This window comes from Bombyx mandarina, chromosome 11, assembly GCF_030267445.1.
Source record: "Bombyx mandarina strain Sakado chromosome 11, ASM3026744v2".
Lineage (NCBI taxonomy): Eukaryota > Metazoa > Arthropoda > Insecta > Lepidoptera > Bombycidae > Bombyx > Bombyx mandarina.
The window spans coordinates 19,028,521-19,036,104 of NC_143218.1; the positions used below are offsets into that span (position 1 = coordinate 19,028,521).

General features: G+C 39.2%; 1 long non-coding RNA gene across 1 annotated transcript; it reads right to left on the reverse strand.

Annotated features, from left to right (window-relative positions):
• Window positions 1–4,634: 4,634 nt before the first annotated feature.
• Window positions 4,635–7,241, reverse strand: LOC149502100 (uncharacterized). The gene is made up of 2 exons (XR_016323820.1): window positions 6,900–7,241; window positions 4,635–6,802 (listed from the first exon to the last, which is right to left on the reverse strand). It is a non-coding gene; the product is annotated as an uncharacterized LOC149502100 (long non-coding RNA).
• Window positions 7,242–7,584: the final 343 nt, after the last annotated feature.

Genomic DNA, 7,584 nt, shown 5'->3' on the forward strand with positions numbered 1-7,584 from the left:
TCATAGTTCGTGTCAGAACCATAATCACCGTCATTATCCTCGAAGGGATCTAAATCTGCTTCAGATGGCGAATTTGATGAAAAATCGTCGAACAAGCGTATTTTTGGACGTTTCTTTGAACTTTTTGCTGACATCTAAAATTAACAAATTGTTCAATTGGTAAATCAATCAACAACCTATAAAATTTCCAAGCTGGGCACAAGCTTTATCACATTAGAGGAGTAAATTAGCAACGGCTAATTACACGTAAGGTCATGAATTTTATTCTAATCCGACACTATAATAATACTACTTTGACCCAAGTATTTCAAGGAAAGTCTGTTATTTAGTAAATAAAAATACCTAAGTAAATACTAACATCACAAAATCTTATAAATACATTAACTTAACGATGTTTCAATACAAATAAACACACAAAATATCATTTTTGCAAAATTTACTTACTGTTTGAGTGACGTAAACACGTGGTTGTTCACAAAATGGCACTGGCTGCACTGATTGATCGAGAAATTAGCGTGCGCTCACGCCGGTGGACGTAGTACTTATATGCGAACTATTTACGTGTGTGCGTGAGCAACTGAGACAGCAATATTAAACTACCCACAAAACAATCATGTTACGACAGTAAGAAATGTGAGATTGCTTACAATATGACAGTGAATGCTATTCTTCATATTGCTTCTATTAGAAGTTGTCGTCCGACGACGTACTGCCAATGCTCATAAAAGTAAGTACCCCGTCCTTCGACGTACTGTTATACCGCAATATGTTAATTTCCCGTCTAACGACGTACTGTCAGCGAAAGTGTTAAGCCCCAATAAGAAACTCCTAACCATACCATGAGCGAGGATGGAAAATAACCTCGTTGGATACGCGGAATACGGTTGCTCGCTTCTTCACTACTGTGTGCGTACACCTTATCATTTTGTTTGTTGTAGCTCTCTTCTACGGTAAAAATTTTTTCATCCGTAAAAATAATTTCCCGATATTTTTTTCCCGCGTACCGCTTCAACAAAGCGCGGCATCTCTTCAGTCTCAGGTCCATTAGACGAGCATTCAAACGATGTCCTGTTTTTCTTCGATATGCCCGAAGCCCTAAGTCTTCATTTAACACCCTTTTCACCGTGGTTCTGCTTAACCCCATCTGAAGGGCCAACAGTTTCTGCTTACGTTTGAGATTTCTTTGAATTCACGCCTTTACAGCTTTTATCACTGCTGGAGTCCTAACAGACCGAGGGCGACCACTTCTTGACCTGTCATCTACACTAGAGTCTTCATTGAATCGTTTGATGGTACGATAAACGAATCTTTTGGTTATATTCAAAATTTTCAGTATGTTAAAAATTTGAATTGGCGCGTAACCGCAACGATGCAACGCAATAACTGCAACACGGTCTTCTTTAAGCGTCCACTCCATATTTAAAAATGAGTAAAAATTCTAAAAGTATACATTTTTATTTTCATGAACAATTCGAAATTCGAATTCAATAAACTTTTTTGTGGCCAGCATTCTAAAAGAAAAGTTTTTACTGTGTGACAATACTTATGACCTGACTAGGTATATACACATACAATATAATAATATATTATTTAGTACCATTCCAACTTCATTGTCCTCCTCGTTGTTATGTCTATGGGCTCCAATAGTCCCTTACACCGGTCCGTGTAAATAAAATAATATACAATGCTAAATTCCATTTATTGCACCTGAAGTCGGGAAACCGTGACCGCAGTTACGTATTATATTATAGGATAGATATGATAGAAATGTGATGAGTCAACGCCCCCCGCGACGCTGTGGGTCGGCTGTTTGAAGATTCGCGTCTCGTATGTGCTCTGATCATATTTGCGAACAGCGCGGGGTTGACGGATTCTAGACAAAAATCACTAGATGTTTTTTAAAATAAAAATACATACTTGACATACGCTTGACATAAAAGTATCTATTTTTTTCCTTCCTTTGCTGATAGCCTTGAGAGGCTATATCAGCGTTACCCTAGCGTGTAGGTGAGCTTTCGGGGCTTAAACCGGAGCTATTGTTAACACTGGCCCTAGCAAAAGCAGTGCTTCGCAGAATCTACCACCAGATCGGAAACGCGACCCACTGAGAAAATCCGGCGAGAAACTCAGTGGGCTGTGCCTATGAGTTAATTTACTCGCCGACCCCTTCGTCGCAAGCGATGGGTTCGGAGAGGACGGTAACAGGTGCTTGTGGTAAATAAAAGCACCGTTAATGTATCGGGAGGATCCGGAATGACGTGTTTAGGGCGACGTCCACTGTTTACCATTCGGTCCACAGGATCGGATATGTAATTATCGGCGGCCGCGACAAGAGGGTTTTCCTGTCGTGCCGCCTTCTCTTTTTTTTTTATTACTTAGATATGTGGACGAGCTCACAGCCCACCTGGTGCTAAGTGGTTACTGGAGCCCATAGACACCCACAACGCAAATGCGCCACCCACCCCGAGTTACAAGTTCCAAGGTCTCGAGTGTAGTTACAACGGCGGCCCCACCCTTCAACCGAAACGCATTACTGCTTCACGGCAGAAATAGGCAGGCTGGTGGTACCCATCCACACGGACTCACAAGAGCTCCTACCACCAGTAATTACGCAAATTATAATTTTGCGGGTTTGATTTTTATTACACGATGTTATTCCTTCACCGTGGAAGTCAATCATGAACAATTAATTGTTAAATACGTATTTCATTTGTTGCATCGCTCAACACGTACGAACCGGACGTCTTATCCGTTACGCCAAGACGACTTCTCAAAGTGGCGCAATGATGTAGATACTTACTTACTTACTATAACGAGCCAGTGCGGTGGCTACGACCGTTTCGTGTCTTTGTGGCACGAAGCAGTCGTGCGTTTCGGCTTAAAGGGTGCGCACTGCAAAATACGTTAGTGAAATCCTCGAGTATTATTATTAAATTTGAGTTATTAGACCAGCCCTGTTATGGTTCTGCGTTTTCAGATATGTTCAAATATACTAAGGTATAACGAGTTTTCTATGTTTTTCAAAAAATTAACACTGCATTTTTACGTGCACGACTGAATATGTGTAGGATAAAGAAACGTGTATTCCCTATTACCCGTCCGGGCGTAGCTGAAATAGCCCCTTAAGCGACCAGTGAATAGGTAGGGGAAAATATCGATCACTGGTATCAAGCGATATATCCACCATTTGTATACGGGAGGCTAATTTTCAGCCTCTCCAACAAATACATAAAATAAAAACCTGTATTTTTTATTATTATTTGAAAACAATATTTTTTTAAGCTTTCGTAGCAGCCGAAAACTTTCATTATTGTAAAAGTTTTATTGAAAATTTCCCGGACTTTATCAAATATACTTGATAACCTGGCAACATCGACACCTGATTGAGACTACATAAATGGGTTGACGCATTGCCTTTAATATGAAATCTGCTCGGCGATCTAAGCAAAGAGACCGCCGGTGACACACTCTAGGTCCGGTCGACGATGATGTGACTTAAAAAGAATTTAGAGCAAGATTCCCGATCAAAAATTTCCAAGCGAAGTTATGCTTTCCCATACTGCTATTAAAAAGCACTAACACGATTTGAAACTTATGTTCAATCTTAAAAAACTTCATTGACATGTACTACTCGTGATTCTTGACTTCGGTAAAATATTACGGACCGTTTAAATTAAAATATGATAAAAGTTTTATAAATAATGCAACATGTTCAAAAATATCAGAGTCCAGTACTTGTCATTACGAAATTATGTATGGCTTCCTAAAACGACGTATGTGGCATGGGAGACAATTAATTAAATTATCTCTCTCTCTCTCTCTCTTTCTCACAATGGCAGTGCTTTGCAGAAGCTACCGCCGGATCAGAATCACGACTCTCTTAGGGTTAATTGGCTCGTCGAACTCTCCGTCTTTTTTTTCCTACCTAATTGTTATTATTAGCCTAAGGTGCTATTCCAACTATCGCCTCGACGACCCGTCGGTCGGGCGTCCTCGGGGTGGCGCCGCGTGTCTGGTTGTAGTGTTGACCGCGGGAACCCCCCTACTCTGAACGGGTTCTGACCCCGGATGGAGATCGGACGTCGGGTGTAAGAGTGCAGGGGAGTCGTTTAGTGGGTGGGCCCTAAAATCCTTGGGCCCGCGATCTGCTCTCAACACCTGCAGATCGTTGAGTCTCACATACCCCGCGCGCCCCCTAGGCGCGGGGACCTCGTAGGAGGTTCGGCCCCCGGCCCGAAAAAAAAAAAAAAAAAAAAAAAAAAAAAAAAAAAAAAAAAAAAAAAAAAAAAAAAAAAAAAAAAGACCGGTAGGTGAGCTCACGGGCTCAACCTGACAGAATTGCTAACACTAGCCCTAAGCAAGAGCAGTGCTTCGCCGAATCTACTACCGGATCAGAATCGCGACTCACTGAGAACATCCGGCGAGAAACTGAGTGGGTTGATCTTCGTCGTACTCAATGAGACCAAAACGTGTTGCGCGAAATAGGAAGGGCCACAATTAAAATGACCATGATTTATTCGATGCGTACTCGAGGTAGCGCTTTTGTTGCAACAACAATGAGCGCAGTAGATACTTAAATTTTAATAACGGTTAAAAAGGCGGAGAGATATCAGGGTAGAAAGAAAAGAAGACGCTACTTACTTTTTTTTAATTTTACGTTCTTGGAACTCAACAAACTGTACAAAGTACAAACCACTGTGTGTTTAGTTCGAGTTTTTTAACGTTCTCGATAGCGTAAAAGTTTAGTAAAATTTGTATCGAGTTGGAACGTTTGCCGCTAGGGGCGCTGTTCCAACTGCATACAAAGGAGAATGCCCATTTTCTTTGGGCGTTTGGGCCCCTAAAAAAAGTTGTTGCGTCATGGTGGTTTTAACTTAACTTGATAGACAAAGAAATATCATTTCATATTCAGAAAAAGATTTTTATATTCTCACCCAGGTTTAAGAGAAATCTGTTTTTTTCTGCAGCTAAAATTAAGTTGTTAATTTTTTTCTTCGAAATCAATAATCGCTCTCATAATTAGTTACAGTCTTAAATAAGTTAATTGTGGTTAATGTTGCTAGAAATAAGCCCTTCTGTACATTTTATTATTATTATATTCTCATAATAATCATAAAATTAAGGTGGTTTCTGAGAATGGACTTCATTGACCCTTCTTTCGGAAATGAAAATCCGGAAGCTGGCAACGATATTGTTGTTGTTGTTTTTAAATTCGCCGATAGGCAGGCAAAGAGCGTAGCCTATACAACCTAGTCTGTCGTAGTTATATTATTTTCATGTCAATAAAAAGCCGGTATATCTCATTTTATTGCTTTTTGGGAGTTTTGACGTCAACTCGACGAATAGCACATTGACTGAGCGTGAGCTTCCGCAGACCTTTTATCTTGAAAAAAAACAGGCACTGCTATGTTAGCCACAGTTTTATTCCAATTCCTCAATAATCGTGAATAACCATTATTGACGTTTAATACACAAAACAACACCCAATTTATATATTACACAATAAACTATTAAAAAAACTGGTTGCTGCCAAAACTCTCTGACCATAGATAATTAGAATAAGTAATGGTGGGCCATTGAGATTTTGTACTAATGGAATCATTAATGTCTAAAAATATTAAATAATTCATGGTTTTAAGTAATAATTATTATTACAATATATAAATATTGAATTGAACAAAAATAAACTAAAAAAGTCTGTGAATTATAACCATTAGCTAAATTTTTTTAATTTGTTGTTCAAGTCACAGACAACTCTTTCGTTTGGCAGCATTTAGGTTTACTTTAAGGCAGTATGGGCTAAGCCGTTTGTCTGCCTATTGGCGAATTTAAAAACTATGAATGGTGGAAGTACTCAGTTTTCGGATGCTATCAGATAAGTAATTTATTTTTTTGTAAAACAATGCCAGGTTGAAAGAAATTTTGATACATAAACTAAACAACGTAAAAAAATAAGGCATAGTTTTTCAAGTACAAATAGTTTTGACACAAAGTTGGCTCACTTTTGGGCATTGTCCTTTGAGTTAACTTTTACGCTATCGAGTACGTTAAAAAACTGGCACTAAGCACTCTGTTCAGTTTTCTTTTAAAGAAAATATATAAACGTTTATTAATACGATTATACATTATATACGTCCATTGGTTGGGTGTTTATTACACGTTGTTGGCGGCCACTGTGTAACTTGGACATAAAAATTTTTCGTGTTATTTTGAAACAAACAAATTTAACCTAAAACCGGTCGGTTATTTGGTTTCCACCAACCAGTGCAGATCAAATAATTAACTAAATCATCATAATATTATGACATGAATGTCACGCTTGAGACATGAGGTCGAAGTCTCAATGGTATCACAGTACTTGCACTCTTCGAAAAATATAAGCGGGCTTCCTATACATTCTATCACCGGTGGTACTGCTGGCATAGTCAGTAAGGCTAGTATTAATAATACACAAGGGGTCAATACTGTTCCATCTGTTACCGGTGTAAAATTATTTTGTATTTCGATTTGTAGGTAGGTCAGGTATTGTACCAATGGACGACGGAGTATCCCGGGACATCAGCGGCATCGCCAGAGCGGCTTCTTTGGTCAACGACGATCGCCTTGGCTATCCGTCGGTCAGGCGTCGTGGCGCCGCGAGTCTGGTTGTAGTGTTGACCGCGAGAACCCCCCTACTTTGCCTGGGTTTTGACCCCAGGTGGAGATCGGACGTTGGGTGAGAGAATGGAAGGGGAGTCGTGGAGGGTAGGGCCCGCAATCTTCTCCCAACGACCGTGAAGTCCCCTCGTATGAAGTTAGGTCCCTGCCCGAAACAAAACCGGTATTGTATCAATGTTGTTTAGACTTATGTATCATTGTATCAATGTTGTCTTTTGACTTAAAATGGGAATTCCAATCACATTGATTTGACAGGCTTCAAGAACCGCTCAATACCGAGCGTGCCGTGAACTCGTCTGTATTGCATTTAAAAAAAAAAAACAGCTTCTCTTGTGAAATCATTTGGCATTTTGAAATTATAGTATTTCTTTTGGTTTGCGCGATACGTAGACATGATTAAAACTACTCTTCCAGTTTAATTTCACAGTATTCAAATAACTAACACCTTAGTCGTCACTGATCACGAAAACTGTAAAGTATTTGAAAAGTCGGGAATGATGTAACGAAAAAAAAAACGATATTAAACCGATTACTGGTGGTAGGACGTCTTGTGAGTCCGCACGGGTAGGTACCACCAAACTGCCGGTTTTTGCCGTGAACTAGTGATGCCTTTCGCTTTGAAGGGCGGGGCAGCCGTTGTAATGTTAAAAATTAGACCTTAAAACTCAAATCTCGAGGTGGGTGGCGGTATTTAAGTTGTATGTATGTTGTTCTTGTCTATGAGGAACATCTAATCTATTCTAATCATCTTATCTAATCTAAGCCAACAAAAAAACACCACAAATTAGATTTAATTATGTTGAACAAAAGTTTAATAAAAGTAAATAGTGTAATGCTAATTAATTACTACTTACACTTATTTAAAATTCAGGGAAAAGTCTAAAACTTCTTCATTAGGATTTAATTGCGATATTATCAGGATCTGAA